At 40.5% G+C, this 22,951-nt stretch overlaps 1 pseudogene; it reads right to left on the reverse strand.

Moving 5' to 3' along the window:
- Positions 1–12,466: 12,466 nt before the first annotated feature.
- Positions 12,467–12,566, reverse strand: LOC111754075 (U6 spliceosomal RNA; annotated as a pseudogene).
- Positions 12,567–22,951: the final 10,385 nt, after the last annotated feature.

Consider the following 22,951-nt stretch of genomic DNA (forward strand, 5'->3'; position numbering starts at 1 on the left):
TTGGGAATGTGGGAAGACAACTGCGATGGTAATTTGACCTTAGATTAATCCGTAGGTTTTATGCATAGGGCTTCTTTCTTCATTCCTTCCTTTTCTTATTCTTATTCTTTTTTTTGAGACAGGATTTCACTATGTAGTCCAGGCTGGCCTCACATTCACAGTCCTCTTTCAGATCTCCAGATGTGTCTGCCATGCCTTGGTTGCTGCTTCATTTTTTTGGTACCAGGGATTGAACTCATGACCTCGCATTTGCCAGGCAGGCACTTATGGCACTGAACTAAATCCCCAGCCCCCTGCTTTTTCTTTTTTTAAAAAACATATTTTTTTTTTTTTTTAATTTTTATTTAAGGAGAAAAGAAAAGAAAGAAAAAAAAACAGTGAAGGGGTACAAGTTATACAGATTTACAGAATAAAAAAATGCGCAGTAGGAAATCACTAGTTAATGGATTACATATTGCCATCTTAGAAATAATTGTTCAAGTCACAAAATTAAAGCTTGTAGAGTGGACATTCCAACAATGATACTGCAAACAGTTCTGTTCAATGATCCAATAAAACTCTGTGATATCATTTTCTATCTTATACTTTTAAATATACATGCAGTTATATAGTTTAGAGCACTTTCTTTTCCTCTCTTTTGTACAGTGACTATTACACATTTTGGGTTTCATTGCTCCCACGGTTCTTGTTGCTTTTTTGGAAGAGAGTAAAACCAAATGTGACATAATAGAACAGAATCGGTCAAGTCAAAAGGGTGGACATAATAGATAATATAAAAACATAATACAAGGTGATCAACAATGGTTACCCTAATGCCTCCCGCTATTTCTAATAGAATTGCCTATATCATTAGTTGTAATACAATTGAACAAAACCGTAAAGAATAAAACCGACAAAACCAAAACATTGGAGACATTGTAGGTCTTCAAAAGTAGATAAAAGTTAACGAGAATGGGCGTTGTAATGAATCTCATTATCTTCTCAGCTGATGCCTAAACTTTCGAACCTGATACTATCCAGCAAAACAGAATATAGGAACCTCAGTCAAAAACAAGATGGTGAGAGCAATACAGGGCTTCAAATCGAGATAATAGAAAGTCGAAGTGGGTTACTATATTATATCCTGCTATATTTTTCCCTGTAATTAAATGGGTAAAAATAAAAAAGTAAATAATGGAGTGGAAATTGAGAAAAAAAAGGGCATAACAGCAAAACAGGGCAGATCAAAACATAACCATTTAAGCAGAACAGTGTTTCACCACCAGCTAATCCTGACCCAAAAATAGTTACCATATTGACTCCCTCCCTGAAGTCCATACACTGTAGCATTAAGTATATCAAAACAATGTATATCCATTTAAGAGAATAACAGCATTACAGAGCATTTAGAATCGACCAACAGAAAATGAACAATGGTCTCTGTATAATCTCCTTGTCTTTAAAAGGTTTTTTCTTATATTATCGTACATAGTAAAATCCAATAAGATACAACCTGTTTAGACCATTGGAGACAGAAGAACAAAAGCTAGATGAGACCTCAAAACAAGATGGTACTAAATCAGCATTACCTATTAAGATGTCATTTTCTCCAAAGAAAGCTGTTCCTATCATCCAATCTTCTCTGTCTCATTTCTGTTGAGCTCTTTTTCTGTCAGTAGCTGTCAGTTTGTCTTCTTCGTTTTGGTCTCTGCTCTATTCGTTGTGGCCTCCCCGCCCCTATTTCTGGGTTCTTTGTATTTTTCTTTTTTTAGAATAACCTGCAATACTTTCTGTAGGGTTGGATTGGTGGTTGCAAATTCCCCCAGTTCCTCTTTATCTTGGAAGCACCTCGTTTTTCCATCAATTTCCAGGGACAGTTGTGCAGGATATCTCAATCTTGGCTGTAGATTATTATCTTTCAAAGCTTGAATTATTTCTCCCCATGCTCTTCGTGATTTGATGGTTTGTGAAGAGAAATCTGCTGTAATTTTGATGGGTCTTCCCTTGTAAGTGATCTGTTTCTTGTCTCTTACAGCTTTTAATATTCTGTTCTTGTATTGAATTTCTGGAATTTTTATTATTATATGCCTGGGTGTTTCTCTGTTAGGGTTGTAGGTAGCTGGGGTCCTGTATGCCTCATACATTTGAGTATCTTTACCTTTTGCTAAATTAGGAAAATTCTCCTGGATTATTTCTGTGAGTAGCTTTTGTAGTTCACTTGTTTGTGTCCCTACTTCTTCTTTTATGTTCTTAATCCTTAAGTTATGGCTCCTCTTATCATCTTCTTGTCTTTGTATTATTGCTGTGTGTTTCTTTGTTATTTTTAAGAAGTTTTTCATTTCATTCTCCCATGTTTCAAGTCTGCCCTCCAATTCAGATAGTCTGTCCTTAGTTTCTTTCAAGCTGTTATGCCAGTCTTGGGTATATTTCTTGATTTCTTGATAGTCCCTTTGCACCTGCTTCACATACTCAATGCTTTCTCTGTTTTCTCCATCAAGCAATTCTCCCCTCTTTTTCTGTTCTTCCACTCCACCATCTGCTTTTTCCTGGGTGGTGCTTAGCATTTCTCTAACTATTCTGCATACTTCTAGCTTCAGGTCATTGATAACTTCATTCCTGAATTGGTCTATGAGGCTCTAAATGGCGCTTAATGTATATTGGTACAGTGTCCACTATTGCCTGATTCTCAGGATTGGGGGTCGAGGAGCCTTTTTTGTTGCTTCCCTTCCCCATATTTTCTGTTCCTTATAAAATGTAATCTTACACAGGAGGCCCGGCTTCCCTGCCTGTCAGCTACAGCTTGATCGAATTGCGCTGGCTAGTTGTTCCCGCTCACCGCTGCGCCCCAGGGAGTTGCGGAGGAAGCAGCCTACGCGGAAGTCGGTGGCTCCTCCGGGCCACCGTCAGGCTCTGGGATCTGGGCTAGGCCAGCCTAGGGAGTCCGCGAGCAGCGTCCCTCCGGCCAGGCACCTTTCACCAATCCCGTCCGAGAGGGAAATGCGCGGCTGCAGTTGCCGCCGCGCCCTGCTCTTACAGGACTGCCCGCGCCCAGAAAATCCTCCGCTGGAGTCAGACTGCGGTAGGGAGTCAGTTCCTCGCTCACCTCGCCACCAGTCAGCCTTCCTTCCTGCCCATCGCGTTTCCGAGACCGTTCCCAGACGCCCGTTCCCAGAGCTCGGGGGTCGCGTCTCTCCTTGCCGAGCCGCTGTGGAGGTGGCCGGCCGCCGCGCGGTGGGAAATCCAAACCGCGGTTTCCGATGGCGCGGAGTCGAGTCTCCACACCGAGATTTTTCTGTTCCTATTTTAGCGCCAGGGCTGTATTCCAAGTTGGATTCTCTCAGCCCAGTTCGTTCCTGAGTCAGCAGAGCATATCTCTACTGGTTCGTATCTCCTTAGTCCGCATCATTCCTGGCCTCTGAGCCGAGCCTTTAGAGAGCGTTCAGCAGTTGCTGTTGTCTGTCCGCCATGTTCTCAGGAATCTCCCCATGTTCTCAGGAATCTCCAAAACATATTATTTGACAGGGAAGGTGGCACACACCTGTAATCCCAGCTACTCAGGCGACTGAGGCAGGAGGATCATAAGTTTGAGGTCAGGTTGGGCTATTTAGCAAGACCCTATCTCAAAATAAAATAAAGAGCCAGGGAGTTGTCTCTCAGTCCTAGAGTGCCTAGGGTTTGATTTCTAGTACCACAAAAGCAACAAAACAAAACAAAAAAATCATTGATTTAAGCTATGTGAGAAAAAAAAGATTCTTGAGGCACATATCCAATAAATTAGGGCTTCCTCATCCCACAAAGCCATTGTCTGTCGTTTCCCTCTTCATCGCCTACTTCTGGTTTCCTCCAAAGATCTCAGTCTGTTAACTCTTTTTTCTGAGTGTCTCTCTCAGCCAGATTCTTGGCTGGGGGATCTGCGAAAAGTTGAAAGGGTTATCCTTATACCTTTTTAAGAGTTTGTCCGTGTGATGTGGAGCGAGATGGGGGAGCCCACACAACTTTTTTATAAAGTTCTATTATCAGGGATTTGTTCTAATAGACAGTAGGATGCTAGTTCTGAATCAGGCATCTCTCTGATGCTTGTTAGTCTAGCACATTTTGATTCTGGAGTCTTAGCCTGATGTTCCACTTATGAGCTCTTCACCATATGATATATTCCACAGGAGGGGAAAAGGTATCTTAAATTTTGGGGATGGGGCTTTTCTCTGTGTATATGTGTCATAAAGAGACTTCAGATCAAAATGAAGAATTTGAAAAGAGAAACATAGGCTCTTGTCACACTATCCAATCTGTCCCTGGGTGGCCCCTATTTAACCCATCACACAGGGTCACCTCAAGAGGAAAGACTGTTCAAAGCTTTTATCCTAAGAAAACTCTAGCTCTGAGAAAGAAATCAGGCAGCTGCTGCTGGCCACAGCTGCTCTCCTGGAAGGAGACTCAGGATAACAAGGCAGAACTCTGTATAAATCTTCCAAGGAGGGAAGGGGCATGGGGGCGGCGGCGAAGATTCCTCATTTACATTGAGAATAAACTTCCTGTCTTATTAAACAATGAGGCATTCAAAATCCACCTGAATAAAAGTCCCCTGATGCAATGAGAGGGTGAGCAATTTCATGTCAGGCTGTTGTTACGGGATTTATACATGTCCTAGCTAGGGCTTGAGGTGAAAGCTGGAGCCAAAGACAATAGCCCTAAACCCCATGCACAGAACCCTCATTCCAGTGGAGTTTCCTTAAGAGAGTGCAGCAGACTTTGCACAAACAAAATGACTTCAAAGGTAGGCTTGCCTCACCGCCCCCTCTCCCCAACTTGACACTTCCCTTTAGCCCAGACCCGTCTCTCTGTTTCTCAGTTTATTTTCTGAGGTTCTCACACACACTGGAGCATAATTATCTGAGATCCCGAGCCAACAGGAAAGGAATTGTTACTGATTACTTCCTTTGTCAGGTGCTGACCCTTATTGCTGCAATGGTGATTAGTGTGCTCAGCAACTTGGCCAGGCAACACGATGCCTTCTCACCCTCACCCAACACACGCAATGCTCTTCCACTGAATTCCCCAGGGAGGAAGGCACCTGTGGGATGGGAGAACGGGGGAATTTTCTTACATCACTTGACGTGCTTGCTTTCACTCACAAAATCCTGAGTCATGAGTGAAGCTGTGTTGCCTCCGGGCTCTGGCTGAAATCAGAGGTTATAGATTTGGAAACCTGACTCCGTAGGCTGACTCTCATCCAATTCATCAGAGGAAATGTGTATTAGTTTAGTCGCCCCTCTTCAGGCTGAAGTGCTTTCTAATCGGGAGGGATTACGTGAAGAAAGTGGCTATGTAGTGGCTTAGTAAGCCAATGCCATGCTAGTGAACAATATTTGACATTCGGTGAGTTTACAAAAAGGGCAGTCTCTCTGTTTGTTTGAACCAAGATTAAGTGAAAGGAAAAGTTTTTCTTTCCCATCCCAAGACAAATGGGAAACACATGTTTTCCCTTTTGACTTTGTAAGTACAAGGCTCCACACGCTTCTCCCCGCCCCCTTCAGCTATGAGTTCTGAAGGATTGCAGAATGTTTCTTCTCTTTGGTGGCCAAAGCCAATACAGTATGAGTCTTAAGATTTCCAGACAGCAGGCTCATAGTGAGAGCCTAGATGACTCCAGGCCTTCGTGTGGGGTGTTCCCAGGCTACCATTTTATGGTTATATAGTAAGGTAAGATCTAATGTCAAGAACCCCAGGAACTGAGTACAAGCCATAGACATGCCTTTGTCATGTGACCTTGCTAAGCCTCTCTTTTCTATCAGCAGAATGCCTGAACTGTAAATGTCTCAGTTAATTTCCACCTCTGGCAAGAATGTTCAATCAGGTTGGGTCTTTTGTTAAGTAGGAGATAGACTTACTTTCAGGCATGAGGACTGGGAGATCTCACTCAGGGAGCCTGCCCTGTCATTGACTCAACATGACCCTGAACAACTCATTTCTCTCCTTTGTGAGCCCTTCTCCTTATCTGAGAAATGAGATCTGACATTCTCTTGCACCTTACGTAGCAATTCAGATATGTGACAAGGGTGAACGAGGCAAGGGTGTATAGCACTTTGAGTTCCTTGGAATGAATGGCTCATTCATCTTGGAAGATAATTTTTTTAAATGCTAGCCCATAAATATTTTTGGGATTATCTCAATAATAAAATAATCAATATTCTTTTACTCTTGACTTTCAGCTACCAAATAATGAGATGTAAAAAATCACTATTTTCCTCCTCTGTTGACCAAAGCAATGTTCCCAGCAGATTTCTTTGATCTTGTTTGCTACTCTGCTCAGAAACCTCTGAGATTCCTCTTGCTTCCAGAATTCAGCCCAAATTGATACTGAGCTCCAATTATGACCTGGCCTTAGCCTACATTATTTGCAACTTCTATCTAAGATCCCAGAATTTATTAGCATGTCCAAAGATTTCAGATGCATCTTTACAAATCTCTTCACCAGTGTGTGGTCACTCCCTGTTTATATACAGTGACAAAGAGAAGACCCTGGTACTCAAGACAATTTGGCTTTTGTTTTTTATGTCACCCTTCATCCTTAGAAACCCCTTCCCTACACTGAATCAAATTTGCTTCATCATAAATGCTAACCATCCATAGATCCTACTGAATGAAGGTCAACTTCATTCTTCTTCCTTAATGTTTCGTGACAGCCATCGTGCTCCCCTCAAGAAATCTCCTTACCAGACTAAATAGCCATCTTTTTCTTTTTCCATTGCTGGGATTAAATCCAGGTCCTTAAGTGTACTGTGTGAGTATTGTATCACTAGGACACACCTGTTACCCTAAAGGACCGTCTAACAGATTTCAACTGACTTGATTTTCAGATTTATACATCTCACTATTGTTATCTTTTCCTGGACATGGTCCCAATATTCAACATCCCCTAAAAACAAGGTGCAACTTAAACTAAATGCAATGTCTAAATGTGGACTGGTGGGTGATGTTAATATCTCCTTTGTTTCTATAACATTTAATTAAAGAAGAGTTATGACAGTGACTCAGTGGCTTAAGGAATAGAGAATATTTTTTTTCTCTCTCAAGTAACTGTTTGAGGTGAGTAACTAGGTTAGCAGGTGGTTCTGCTCTCTGCAGTCATTCAGCAATCCAGGTCCACTGCAATTGGGGATCTGCTTTCCCATGGAGTGTTCCGGTCCAGGCTGAGCTGTTGCCAGTCCCCAGTGCAGCCAGCAAGAAAAGGGAAGAGTGTGAAGAGAGGTTTGTCTATCTCTGAAAGACCCCAGTTCCCAACACTGTTCATGTGTCAGCATACCGTTCATTAGAACTCAGACCTATGGCCATATTCAACTGCAAGAGAACCTGGGAAATGTAACACAGCCTAAAAGATTTACGTCAGACCCCTGTCACTACAGAAGATGGGGAAAATAGATGTTGGTGACCATAACAGGCTAGCTTCACTGTCCTTTCAGATCTGAGAACACATCAAATTCCTTCTAGACACAGGGCCAGTGCAATCACTGCCCTGCCTGGCATATTCTGTCTATATGAATGCCATTTCTCTGAGAGGCTTGCCCTGATCACCTGCTTCCCGCCATAATTTGTGTTACTCCAGGTTCCTGGAGTAAGACTTGTAAGACTTGTTTTTACTGGTTTACTTTTTCTTATGCCAATTCTTTCCTACTAAACTATAGGCTGCCAGAGGACAGAAACTCTATCTTGTTTCTTGTATTCACTACCCAACTCAGGGCCTGACGTGTTAGGCCTAAATTAGAACTGATTTAATTGAAGAGTATAAGGATACAGGGTGGTTAATTAAAAGCCCTCAAACTCTCTTTACATACACTATTTCTTTAAATTTCCTTTGTTTGTTTTGTTTTGCTTTTTGGTACCAGGAATTGAACTCAGGACCTTGTGCTTGCCAGGCAGGCCCTGCACTGTTGAGTTACATCCCCAGCTCTTACATCCATTATTGTAAAAGATAGATCTTTTCTTCTGTTTTTTGAAACTTGGCCCTAGATACAGTATTTTACATTTAAATCTATTGTGTTTCAGTTGCATTTCTTTATCTATCATTCTAATTAAAAAGAGGTCTTTAATTTTTACTCCTGTTGTGCTGTGGATTCATGGAAACAGGTTCAGGTTTCTCTCCATTGGTTCTCATATAACATTCACTCTGGGCAGAATTAGAATGGCACATCAGTTGAACCCAGGTTCTTTTCTCTCTGGCTTCCTTCTTTTTCTGATCATTGTCTTTCCCATTGTCTTCCGTTTAAGAAGATATTTGGGCTCTTAAGAGTCCTTGATATGCTCAATATGCATGTTAATCATCTTGGCAAAAGCCTTACCTTTTTGTTTTTGGTACTCGGGATTGAATTTACAACCCTATGCTTGCCAGGCAGGCGCTTGTGCCACTGAACTATATCCCTGGCAAGGGATGAAATCCCTTTCATTTGTTAGCCTGTGACAATGCCAGCAGCATGTTGGGTAACACTGTAGACTCTTCCAGTTTTGCCACGGAAACATTTGCTGGGTGTTCTTTATGGATTAGCACCCATTCCCTTAATGTCTACAAGGTCACTTTTCTTTATTTGCACATGTGTGGCTACAAAAACAACTCCATCCTTTCTAGAAGGCCTAGAGAACACATATGGGTGTCTCTCCTCTTTCATTTTGGTGAATTACCTGAACATGGTGATTTTAGCTGTGTCTTAGTCACTTTCTTTGTTCCTGGAACAAAATACTTGATATCCACAATTTAAAGGAGGAAAGGCTTATTTTGGCTCATAGTTTGTAGAGGTTTCAGTCCATAGTTGGTTGGCTCCATGGCAGGACGATGTGGCGGGGGCACAGAAAAAGACAACTACTCATGGTAAGGTGTACAAGAAGCACAGAGGGTCAAGGAAGGAGCTAGGGAAGGAGATACATCCTTCTGAGTCACCCACAGTGACCTGCCTCTCCCTACCAGATCCAGTGTCCTAACATCACATTTAGCTACAATACCCCATAATCCAATCATCTGCCCAAATCCCCTCCTAGGAGGTCATGAGGCGTTGGGGGGACATCTAGATATAAACCAAAAGAGCAAGATCTTTTTTTGACATGTCAGTGAGTATATTTATTTATCTCTTTCAGTTCAGATGATATGATCATCTGAAACTCTGATAGATGTATGCTGTAGGTTTCCTTACGTCACTGGCAAACAGGAATGAGGATAGAAAAAAAGAAACAGGCCAAACACCGAGCCCTGTCACAGCACTGGGTCTGTCCTTTATCCTGCAATCAGTCCATCACCAGCTCTGTGGGGATGGATGTTTACTTGCACAGACCACACTCTTACTAAGAGTGTCACAATTGATGTCAGAATCTCTGCTGAATGACAGACGTAAGAGAGGACTTTCATCTTTGTTTTCCACCCACATGATCATAGAATCTTTATATTAGAAAAGATCAAATCCTAGCCAGTCATCAGAATCCCCTCTGCACCTTCTAGTTTATCAGACCAGTAACATTATAAAAACCAGGAATCAACTAGTTCTTGGTGAACTTGTGCTTGACTAAGTGGTCATGCTTTTCTCATAAGTGTTTACTAATAGATGTTATTAATTCATAATTTGTCCTGAAACTTTTCCAGGATCTCTTTTCTAGAAATCCTGCTACCCATTTTCCAACACCAAACTCTCTATCCTCATACCACTGAACCAGTTGTTCCTCTGTCCCTCCTAGTAGGAAATACTGTTTGTGCTTGCCTCTGTGGATGTCCAAACCTTGACCTTCTCTCAAACTCTACCTGGTATGGTACCTGTTTTTCCTATTTCTGCTCAGGGTTGGTTGTTGCTGCTTAGGACCCACCATCTGAGTAGTCCAAATTTCCTCTTCGGTGCTCAGCAGTGTCTTTCATGGAACGGCCTCACAATAAGATGTGTGCCTTGAGTTCACTGCTGAAAACTAGCATCAGCTGATGCTCAGGAACAAGACCCTCACTAAAATTCCAGACAGAACTGCACTCTAAGTTATGGTGAAGTACTCTCCCACTGTTTTTAGAAAGTAAGCACATTTGTTGTTGCTGTTAGTTTTTTTTTTTTTTTTTTTGTCTTTTTCCTTTTTATCAGTACTGGGGATTGAACTCACGACTGCCTGCTTGCAAGGCAGGCGCTTATGCCACTGAGCTAAATCCCCAGCCCTGCTGTTAGTTTTTTTAAAAGTACAAAAAATTGTAAAGTGCCAAGGAAGCTGTAGAACAATTAGATGTTTTTTTTTTTTTAACTTTATGAGAACAATCTGTGTGATATCACATTCTAAGGAATCAAGATGAGTAGGGGCTGATTAATTTAAACTACAATATTTATATCTTAAGTGTTCTAGCAACAAAGAAGACAAAAATTCATAGCTATAAGCAAAATGCTTGTGGAAGTGTTTCTCGCTTTCAGAAGCATGCAGTCACACCTTGGCACCTGTGGGGGATTAGTTACAGAGTCCCCCTCAGATACCAAAATCAAAGGATTCTCAATTTGCTTACATAAAATGGCACAATATTTGACTACATACATCCTCATGTATATTTCAAAACACCTTTTGATTACTTTAATACCTACTACAGTGTAAATGCTATGAAAATAATTGGTATACTGTATTGTTTAGGAAATACAAGGAGAAAAAAGTCTGTATTTGTTCAGTACAAATGCAACCATCATAGGTCTAACTACATTTTGATCTGTGGTTAGTTGAATCCAGATGCAGAACCCATGGATACAAGGCCTGAACATATTTAGATTTACCAAAAAAAAAAAAAAAAAAAAGTAGGGCTCCTTTAACTACCTTTGTAGGTTTAAAACAATTTAATTTCCATATAAGCCATCAGGGTAATAATGTGAAGGCCACCTGCATTTAAATTTCTCTTGGTCAGACCAGTAACTGGCAGATACATCGAATCCTCATCATACTGCAATCAGAGGGAAAAGTTAGCTCTATTAGATCATCAGGTCCAAGTCCTCCTAATTGCATGAAAACTTTGTTCCCTGGGGAAGAGGGTGCTCAGAGAGGAATGAACGTGTTTTGGTGCTGGAATCTCCTAGATCTACCACCAGCTCACAGAGAAGCCCCACCTCTTCTAAAACTTGGCTGGCTGCCTCCTTCAGAAGTTTTCAGAGAGAAACTTCCCTTTTTATTGAAATGCTGATGACTGTACTTGAAAAAAAATGTCTCATTACAAAAACCCTCTCTGCTGCTTGCTTTCTGAACTTTAATAAATCCCGGATTAGTATGAAAACCACCCAGGCACTGACTCTCCACATTTCCCGACGCACTGTCTGGAGCTGGCTGCTTCTTCTTCGTGAGTAACTTCCCCAAGTGTTTGGAAAATTGCCTGATGCCAGGAGCTTAGGACCACCAGATCAACTTCTCAGAGCAGGACAGGCAAATGTATTTTTACATCAGTCTCAAAAGCTGACATTGACCCCTCCCCCCAATTTTTCACTCTCTTCTAGTTCTCTTCACTCACAACAATTCATGTATGTTCTTTTTTCGCCTTACTGATGATCAAACCCAGGGCCTTGCACATGCCAGGCACTTAAGTGCTCTATCACTGAGATACATCTCCAGTTTCTATGTTCTTTTTTTGCCAGACCAAGAATGGAATCTGCGCCTGTAATTCCAATACTTTAGAGGCTGAGGCAGGAGGATCACAAGTTCAAGTCTGTGAAATTGTCTCAAAATAATGATTTTTTAAAAGTACTGGGAGTGCAGTTCAGTGTGAAGGCTCTAAATCCAATCTCCAGTACTGCAGACAAAAACATAAATAGAACAGAATCTGGATTCCCACCTAGCACCTTGAATTTATAATGGTAGGTTTTGCAGGCAGCTCTTAGCTTTACTGTTTCCAATGGACTTGTTTGTGACAAGACCTTCAGAGATAGGAGGATGCTCCTTTCCAATTACTTCCATTCAGTGCTGCCACTGTCTTTAAAAGTGTCCCCCTCCAAATTTCTAGGAAATTGCGGTGCTATAATTTTCTGTCTAACAAGTCATATTAATGTCTCTAGTTGTAACATTTTTGCTGGCTGACACCTCATGGGAGCTCACAGCCACTCTCACAGTTTCCAAAATGACCTTCCAGCCTCTACCATCTTGCCGTCCCTGTTTCCTTCTGCTCTTCACTTCTGGCTCAGCTTCCATGAGCCCAGGGCTCCACCCTTAACTACACTGCAGCTGCCTGTCAGTCTCTTAGCAGGTGTCAGGCTTAGGAAAGAGAAGGTGCTGAAGAGAACCTCATGGAAGTGCAGAAAAGGAGTGCTATGGCAGTAATGCTAGAAATAATCATTCTGGGTGGCTGAAACCACACAGTTGAAGTGTTCAGGTGAACTGAATGTCCCGCAGATTCGGAAATGTCCCTTCCTGTTTACAAAGGGGTAAATAAAATCTGCTTTAAATGCAGAGACAAATTTGATTGTTTTGATTGTGGTAAAATGTAACATATAATTTACCTTTGTATCCATTTTTTAAAAATATAGGATGCCTCACAAATTTGTGTGTCATCCTTGCCCAGGGACATGCTAATCTTTTTGTCCCAATTTTAGTATACTGTATGTGCTGCTGAAGCAAGCATCATTTTAACCACTTTTAGGTGTACAGTTCAGCGGTGGTACATACATTCATAGTGTTGTACAGCTATCCCCACTGTCCATCTTTGGAACTCTTTTCTTCTTGTAAAACTGAAACTCTACCCATTAAACACTGACTCTGTATTTTTCCCTGCCCCAGCTCCTGGGCAATCACTATTCTACTTTTTGTCTCTGAATTTGCCTTTTTGGGTACTTCACATAAATGAAATCATACAATACTTTTCCTTTTGTGTCCAGATAATTTCATTTAGCATAAGGTCCTCAAGGTTCATCAACACTGTAATAGGTACCAGAATTTCCTTCCTTTTAAGGGCTGAATCATATTCCACTGTATGGATATACCACATTTTGTTTTTCTTTTTAAAGTGAATTTTGTGAACTTTGTATCTTGACAAGATTGGAGGAGTCAGTGGAATGTGGTGAAAACTGGGTATCAAGAACCTGGGGCTAAGTTTGGGTTCTACCTCCAGTGACCTTAAGCAGGTGGCTCCCACCAGAATGGATTGGAGGAGCCCTACATTAGAACCCATTGGGCTGCCTGGGAGGAATGCAGATGCTTTGATTTAATTTCAGGTAGTGAACCTCTAGGCCTGCATTTCTAAAAAGCTTCCAGGAATTTTTTAATATTCAGGTTTGAGGACCGCACTTCCAGATTCTATGTTTCCTGTCTGGATTAGGCCAGAGATTTTCCTAAGAGGTTTCCAGCCTTGCTCAGAAAAACACCAGAATTTCATAGAGGGGCAACAAGGACTTCCAGCTAAATGAGAACAAAGCCCAGTGAGAAAAGGGAAAATCCAGCAGCAGGGCTTGGGGACCAGCTCTAGACAACTCAGCTTTCTCTTTTTTATCTGTAAGATTCCACAAAATTCTTAAAATTAAATTTAAAACTAATAGGACCACAAAGGAATAGCCATTAAACCCCTAATTTCATTTTAAATTAAATGAAACAAAATTAATTTTAAACTGCTAAGTGAGTTTTTTAAGTGATCATTGAGTTTTAAACATGATTATTTTATAAACATAATTGGTCAATTTTCTTATTTTGGATTTAACATAACGCATTCTTAATTTAATTTTAAGCTCCATGAAAGGGTTCCAGTAGAGTTTTGGATGTCCTCCCTGAAAAGCTGCCAACAGGCCACTTTTAGAAATGGACATTTAGTATCCCCTGCAGATGTGCACTACAGTATATTTTGGTCCATATGTCAAATCTATACCCAATTTCAATATCTTTAATTCTTGATTGAAAACTATGATTTTAGACTCCTTTGCATTTTGACTCCACAGATGCCTTGTTTGCTTTCAAAGAAGCCCCCTCACTCTTTGCAGGGAAATTCCTTCCCTGCCCCTTCATTCATCTCCAGCCAAGCATGGGCCCTTATGGTGCAGTTCCAAATCCCTGCCCAGGTCGTGGTGGACACTTTTCCCCTTGACTCTGCTGGGTGCACAGATCACTTCCTCTGAGGATCTGCACTTGTGTCTGAGTGGCATGGGCCTGTGACTATTGACCTTGGAACCACGTGCTGCTAGTACAAAAGAAACTGTCCCTGGCTGAGTTGATTCTTCTGGGTCCTAAAACCTGCTGATAGCTGTCTCCGCCTGGGTTACTTTTCCTCTAGTTTTTCTCTCCACCCTACTCAGTTTTACTTTCTTTGTGATAACCGTGACCTCAAGTTTATGTTCCTATCTAAAAGGATGTATAATCTGCATTGGCTTATACAGTGCCTTTTATTTTGAGATTTTTGTCACTAGAGGTGTGTGCTGTGTGACTTCTCTAGTGAGATGAGGTTTGTTTCTTGGGATGTCTTATTTCTTGTTCTTAGAATGCTAGGTAGTGGGATATCATCTGTGGAAGTGCCAGTTTCTCACCCAGACAGTGCTGAAAACCACATCTACGGGAGACTGTTTGGGTTTTGGGGTTCTGTTAAGCAAAGTGAATGCTATCCCTCCCTAGCTAGGATATTAGATGGTTTTAGAACTGGGTAAGAGGCATACAGTCAATAAGGCATCCCAGTTCTGGACTCTGGGCTGGACTCTTTGTGAACATAGGGAAGATTCTAAGGTTCAAAAGGAAAAGTGGTGCCCACACAGGGCTGGGGCCCCAGAAAATTCAGCTTTATTTGGGGATGCTTTGATAAAAGTTGAAATTAGTTATGGATAATCCAGAGGATGCCCTTGCAAGTTCTCATGTGGGACCTAACTCAGAAAAAGGCTCTATAAAACTTCTATAACCTAATTCCAAGGAATTCAGCCTTACTAGGTCATGACCCTGGGACTGAACAGCTCAGGAACTATTAGGAGATATCCTATGAGGCCCCCACTAAGGGGTTGGGGACTCAGGGTAGGCCTATTAGGTTTTTCACAACTCCTGTCCACAAAACCCATTTTGGGATATGCCTCATCCATCCCATCTGATCCCCTGTTTAAATGCCTTCTTCCAAGTCCCTTTTACAGTTATAACTATTCAGCAGTGCAAAGAAAAACAGGGTAGTTTCTCTGAGGATCCTGAAAAATTTGCTGATGGTTTCCACATTCCAACAGTGGATTTTTTTTTTTTTTTTTTTTTTTTTTTTTTTTTTTTTAGACAGGGTCTTGTGTAGTTCAGTCTGGCCTTGAGTTCACTGTGTAGCCCAAACTGGCCTTGAACTTGCAGTGATACTCCTGCCTCAGCCTCTGAAGTGCTGGCATTATAGGCTAACATTGGCTGATGAGATATCTAGTTCATCCTGGTCTCTTGTTGCATAGGAGTAGAAAGGAAAAGGACTATAAAGCCTGCAAAACAGATTGATGATGAGGTCTTCATAACTTCACCCTCTGAAAGTCAGTCAATTGCTCTGTTATTAGGGCCCCAAGAGGGGCCCTAGTGAAATTATAACACAGTGGGTGGAGAAACCAAATGAAAGTTATACAAGTCCTCCTTTGCAGGTATTTGTTTTGGTTTGTTTGTTTGTCTTTGAGACAAGGTCTCTCTCTGCAGTTCAGGCTGGCCTTGAATTCACTTTGTAGCCCAGGCTGGTCTCAAACTTGCAATGATCTTCCTGCCTAAGCCTCCTAAGGGCTGGGATTACAGGCATGCGCCATCATACCTGGCCTTAGCAGGTAAGTGACAAGGAATGACCAAATCTGTGAACTACAATAATCACAGGCCTATTACTGAAGGCTTTGATAAGAATCCAGTACCTTGTCAACTCTGGTTTAAAGAGGCACTCTGTAAATACACTATTTAGATTCTGAGAATTTAGATTCTTAGAGAAGGTCAAATTAGCCTAAAGCAGTATTTTATGTCAGCTCATGATATTTGGAAAAATCTCTGGAGACTAACTGGGCCCACAAATCAAAATAATTTGATGGTTGTGGGCAGCTGGGGGAAGAAACAAGAAGCCAACCCCTTCCTGTGAGCTGACCCATGCACAGACTGAGAGATAAGAAAAAACACAACCTCTGCCCCCCCTTAAGCAACTGGTTGATCTGGATAAACATAGGCTGGCATGATAGCTACTGAGGTAGAAAAACCAACTTAATGCCTGTAGTGTTTAGTACTTGATTGACTTGCAGGTCTAAGGCAAGTGGTCTGAGCATCTATTTGGAGGATAACAATATGCAGTATAGCAACTATGGGGAATTCCTTTGTGAAGGTGGTAGTCATTGATAATTCCCTATTATCTTATTTTAAAGTTCTGTATCATTTTATTGTTTTATTTTGTCTGACTTTATTATATGTGATGGCATGGGCAGCTATTTCAAAGATAACAAGATATATTTATGGTGGCCATTGTTGATTTCCTATTATCTTGTTTTGAAGTCCTGTATCACTTTCATTGTTTTGTTTTGATTGTTTTTTTCTGTTATATTTTGATTGATTTTATTATATTTGATAGTATGGGCAGCTATTTTGAAGATAACAAGAGGCATTATGGTAGTCATTTGATTTCCTATTATCTTGTTTTGAAGTCCTGTATTATTTTCACTATTTTGTTTTGATTGGCTCTGTTCTGTTTTATTTTGTTTTGGTTTTATTCTTTAAAAATAAAAACAAAATAAGTCAATGATCAATGTAGCTTTTGTGTTAACAGCCATGACAAAAATAGAAGACAAATGAGAGTTGAGTAAAGAATAAAAGCAAGCTAAAAGCATGATCACACTATTTGATGTTTCAAGACAAAGATCACAGCCCTAGGGGAAACTAAGATAGTGCAAAGAATGACAAAAATCAAATCAGATGCTTCAAGTGCAACCAGTCGGGGCACTGGGCATAGGAACACCTTCAGAAACTGTATAACCCTTGTTGGACCCATCAGAATATGGAAGAAGATTTTTGGCATCAGAAGAGGGACTTCCCTCATTCCCAGAGAAACATGAGATCACTTCTCACCGTGGTAGCCAGAGAGGAAGGCCCACTGAATGATGCTGCCTGAGGCAGCTTGCATGGGACCTGCACCAGAGTATTCCAGTTGATTTTCCGGAGCCTTAGGTGACTCAAGAAGTAGCAGGCAAACAAATTATGTTTTTCTATGATACTGAGACGACTTACTCAATTCTAGTTTCTTATTGGGGTGAGCCTTCATTCTGTTCTAAAGTTGCTGTGGCCCTTGAAGGAGTTAACCACATAGCTTTTTTCACCCTTGCTCTGAACTGACATTTGGAAGATTTCCTTTCCCAAATTGCTTTTATGGTGATACAGGAGTGGCCCATATCAGTGATTGCAATAGATATACTCTTCCTACTCTGGGCCACTCTGATGTTCAAACTTGTAGCAACCCATGTCCTCATTGCTAAGGATTGAGCCTGATTCCTGGAACTTAGTGTCTTTGCTGGGAATTGACCCTCAATCATGATATAATGGCATCCTGGAAAGGGATGTCAAGGCCACACCAGTAGTCATTTAGTTAAAGGACTCTAATCTATATCTCACAGAAACCAGAAATAGGCTGAAAACATTATTACCTTAAGAAAAAAGCTAGGGTAGGGTTAGAGTCCATTATTGATAAGTTTTTGGCTACAGGATTACTGGTGCCATGCCAGTCCCCGTGCAACATATCCATTTTAACAATAGTTAAGCCATTGGGAGATTATCGTCTAGTAGAAGATCTCAGTTGGATGTGGTGGTACATGTCTATAATTGTAGCACTTAGGAGGCCGAGGCAGGAGGATTGCCATGAGTTTAAGGTCACCCTAAACTGCATAGTGAGTCTCTGTTTAAAAAAAATTTTTTTTTCGATACTTCCGGGAGAACATGGTGGACAGATAGCAGCAGCTACAGAGGCTCTCTGAAACACCCAGCTTAGAATTCAGGAATGGTGCGGAGTAAGGAATCATAAGCAAGTGGAGATATGCCCTGCTGACCCAAGAATGAACTGGGCTGAGAGAAGCATACTGGGAATGCAATCCTGGTGCTATAACAGGAACAGAAAAGCCTCAGTGTGGAAGCTGGAGCCCGCGCCATTGGAAGCCGCGATTTTGGTTTCCCGCCACCACTGCAATGTCTACATGGGCTCAGCAGGGAGAGAGGAAGCTCTGAGAATGGGAATTGGTGAACGGAGTTGAAAGCAGGACGGGTGGGGAGCTGTGCATTGACTTGCAGTGAGTGAGAGAAACTGGGACTCTTCCACGGTTTAGGAGACTCCAACAGAGGACATTCTGGGACCGGGCAGACTTGCGGGAACAGGGCGCTGCAGTGACTTCAGCCACGTATCCCCCTCTCAAGCAGGATTGGTGAGCAGTGCCTAGCCTACGTGATACTGCTGACTGAGACCCAGTAGGCTAGCACGACCCAGATCCCAGCGCCTGAAGGTGACCTGGAGGGGCGGGCCCCACATAGGCTGCCTGGTCTGCAACTTCCTGGTGTGCCGCAGTGGGCGGGAACACCTAGCCAGCGCAATTCAATCAGACTCTGGCCTACAGGGAAGGAAGCTGGGCCTCCTATATACGCTTGCATATATAAGGAACAAAGAATATGGGAAGAGGCAGCAACAAGAAAGGGTCCTCGGCCCCCAATCCTGAGAAAGAGGCAACAGCAGACACAGCACCAATAGATATAAAGCGCTATCTCGAGAGCCTCATAGACAAGTTCAGGAATGAAGTTATTAATGACCTGAAGCTAGACATAAGCAGAATAGTTAGAGAAATGCTAAGCACCACCCAAGAAAAAACAGATGGTGGAATGGAAGAACAGAAAAAGAGGGGAGAATTGTTTGATGGAGAAAATAGAGAAAGCATAGAATACGTGAAGCAGGTTCAAAGAGATTGCCAGGAAACTAAAAACTCTATCGAAAACTGGCATAACAGCTTGAAAGAAACTAAGGACAGATTATCTGAACTGGAGGGCAGATTTGTAATATGGGAGAATGAAATGAAAAACTTCTTAAAAATAACAAAGAAACAGCAATAAATCAAAGACTAGAAGATGATAAGAGGATCCATAACTTAAGAATTAAGAACATAAAAGAAGAAGTAGGGACACAAACAAATGAACTACAAAAGCTACTCACAGAAATAATCCAGGAGAATTTTCCTAATTTAGCAAAAGGTCAAGATACTCAGTTGTATGAAGCATACAGGACCCCAGCCACCTACAACCCAAACAGAGCAACACCCAGGCATATAATAATTAAAATTCCAGAAATTCAATACAAGAACAGAATATTAAAAGCCGTCAGAGACAAGAAACAGATCACTTACAAGGGAACACCCATCAGAATTGTAGCAGATTTCTCGACACAAACCATCAAATCACGAAGAGCGTGGGGGAAATAATTCAAGCTTTGAAAGATAATAATCTCCAATTGAAAGGGAAGCAATCCTTCCTAAGTCATTCCTGGAAGCAAATATTACTCTAGTACCAAAACCTGAGAAAGACCCAACTATAAAAGAGAACTATAGACCGATCTCCCTAATGAACACAGATGCAAAAATCCTCAATAAAATATTGGCAAATAGGATCCAGCAAATCATCAAGAAGATTATACACCATGACCAGGTGGGATTCATCCTAGGAATGCAAGGATGGTTCAACATACGTAAATCAATAAATGTAATCCACCATATCAATAAAGCCAAAAATAAGAATCACATGATCATCTCTATAGATGCAGAAAAAGCCTTCGATAAGGTCCAACACTTATTCATGATAAGAACTTTACAGAAAATTGGAATAAATGGTCTTTACCTCAATATAATAAAGGCCATTTATGACAAACCAACAGCCAGCATCATACTAAATGGCCAAAAATTGAAAGCCTTTACTTTAAAATCGGGTACAAGACAAGGATATCCTTTATCACCACTCCTATTTAATATAGTACTGGAAGTACTAGCCAGAGCAATTAGGCAAGAAAGAGAAATAAAAGGGGTAAAGATAGGAAAAGAAGAAGTTAAATTATCATTGTTTGCAGATGACATGATACTCTACATAGAAGACCCCCTAAACTCCATTGAAATACTCTTAGATACAATAAATAAATTCAGTAATGTGGCTGGATACAAAATCAATACTCAGAAATCAATAGCATTCCTATACACGAACAACAAAATTACAGAGAGGGAAATAAGAGAAACTGGACTATTCACATTAGCAAGCAAAAAAATGAAATATTTAGGAATTACTCTTACGAAAGAAGTGAAAGACTTATACAGTGAAAATTATAATACACTGAAAAAGGAAATTGAAGATGATCTCAGAAAATGGAAAGACATCCCTTGCTCATGGATAGGAAGAACAAACATTGTGAAAATGGCCATTCTCCCAAAACTGTTATACAGATTCAATGCAATCCCAATAGAAATACTATCAACATACCTTATAGATCTAGAGAAATCACTCCTAAATTTCATCTGGAACCAGAAGAGACCTAGAATCGCAAAGGCAATTCTAAGCAGCAAAGACAAAGCAGGAGGCATCACAATCCCTGACTTGAAGTTATACTACAAAGCAACAGTAGTAAAATCAACATGGTATTGGAATCAAAACAGAGCTGAAGATCAGTGGAATAGATTAGAAGATACAACCACAACTACGAACACACTCAACCACCTTATTTTTGATAAAGGAGCCAAGCAGGTTCACTGGAAGAACGACAGTCTCTTTAATAAATGGTGCTGGAAAAACTGGCTCTCCATTTGCCGAAAACTAAAGCTAGACCCATGTCTATCACCATGTACTAAATTAAAATGTAAATGGGTCAAAGATCTGAATATTAAAACAGAAACACTAAATCTATTGGAAGACAAAATAGGTAGAAACCTTGGAGACATAGGAGTAGGTAAAGAATTCATGAACAGGACTCAAACCGCACGGGAAATACTTCCCAGAATCAATAACTGGGACCACTTCTTATTAAAAAGTTTCTGCATGTCAAAAGAAATCTCCAGCATAGTGAAAAGAAAACCCACAAACTGGGAAAAGATTTTAGTGAACTCTCTCTCAGACAAGGGCCTCTTGTCTAAAACATACAAAGAATTAAAGAAACTCAGACCTCCGAAATTCAAAGATCCAATCCAAAAATGGGCATCTGAGATGAATATGCAATTCTCAGAGGAAGAAATGCAAATGGCAAATAAATACATGAAAAAATGCTCATCATCATTGGTCATTAGAGAAATGCAAATTAAAACCACACTGAGATACCATCTCACTCCTGAAAGAATGGCCAGGATCAAGAAAACCGACAACAAATGCTGGAGAGGCTGTGGGGAAAAAGGAACTCTCCTGCACTGCTGGTGGGAGTGTAGACTGGTACAGCCTTTGTGGAGATCTGTCTGGAGATTTCTCAAAAAGTTGGGACTGGAAATCCCATTTATTCCAGCTATTCCACTTCTAGGCATATTCCCAGAAGAACTGAAAGCATCATACCACAGTGATATATGTGCACCTATGTTTATAGCAGCACAATTTGTAATCGCCAGATCTTGGAAACAACCCAAGTGCCCATCAACTGAGGAATGGATAAAAAAGTTGTGGTATTTCTATACAATGGAGTATTATTCAGCTATAAAGAAGGATCACATTGAGATATTTATCAATAAATGGGCACAGCTTGAGACCATACTCATAAGTGAAATAAATCAATCTCGCATGTGTGAATACCGAATAGTTTCCCTAATGTAAGTAATGATTCAAATATATAAAAATATGTGGTAATCATGATTCCCCATTAGGTGGCCTTGAAGCCTTATAAAGTTTTCACTCATTAATTAGAAAGGCTTTATTCTGGGCTTCTTGATATGAAAATATTTGAAGCTAGAGTATATGAAGTTTTACCCAAATATTTCAAGGAAAAAGACACTATGGTAACTACTATTAAGTCAGGTTATAAGGTGGTGAAGTACTAGGTTATTGAAACAGTCATGCTGTGACCTCTATTGTTATATTGTTATGTCCTGTTTTATCTCCCCCTTATTGTTTCAAAAAAAAATTATTTAGTCATTTCTTATGTTTGTCTTAATTAAAGAAAAAATTCAAAAAAATTAGGATATATAAATAGTAACACTTTTCGATTTCCTATTAACTTGTTTTGAAGTCCTGTAGTACTCCCACGATCTTGTTTTGACTGATTAGACTCTGTTCCATTCTATATGATAGTATCAAGTTTGAAGACATAGGCAACTACTTTGAAGACAATAAGATTCACTAAGATACCCATTCTGGTTTGACTATTGTCTTCTTTGGAAGTCCTGTAATGTTTACAATGCCTAAGTTTTATTGGTCTTGTTCTCTACTGTTTTGTCCAACTTTATAATATCTAATAAGATAGACAATTCTTTTTAAGGAAACAAGGGACAACGTTGATAACCATTGTTGATAAACTTGTACTCTGTTCTACACCATGTGCTATGTCTATCCTTGGTATTGACTGACAGCTTTGTTTTGCCATATTTGACTGTATTCTTCCCCCCCCCCAAAGAAAGTAATAAGCACTAAGGAGTAATAAAATCCAAGATGTGTAAATTTTGTTGTAAAAAAAGAGAGGGAAAAAAAAAAAAAGAAAAAGAGCTCTAACGGATATAACAGCAAGTGTGTTTGGGGGTGTTAAATAGCTGACTTTATCAATGTTTTTGGAACATTGAACACAGCTGTTTGCAGTCTCCCTGTTTGAATGTCCACCTTGTGTTCTTTGATACTGTGATTTGAGGAACTATTTTCAAGAAAATAGTGTGTAATCTACTAGCAGGTAATTTCTTACTGTTATGGTTTTTTGTTTTGTTTTGTAGTTCTGTATTGTGTGTACCCTTACGCCGCTTTGGTTTGTTTTGTGTTTTTCTCTTATTCCTCTTAAATTAAAAAAAAAAAAAAAAAAAAAAGAAAGATAATAATCTCCAGCCAAGATTGATATATCCTGCACAACTATCCCTGGAAATTGACGGAAAAA

Source organism: Cavia porcellus, unplaced genomic scaffold, assembly GCF_034190915.1.
Source record: "Cavia porcellus strain 051 isolate PalLab524CR breed Dunkin Hartley unplaced genomic scaffold, mCavPor4.1 scaffold_16, whole genome shotgun sequence".
In the NCBI taxonomy this organism is placed as follows: domain Eukaryota; kingdom Metazoa; phylum Chordata; class Mammalia; order Rodentia; family Caviidae; genus Cavia; species Cavia porcellus.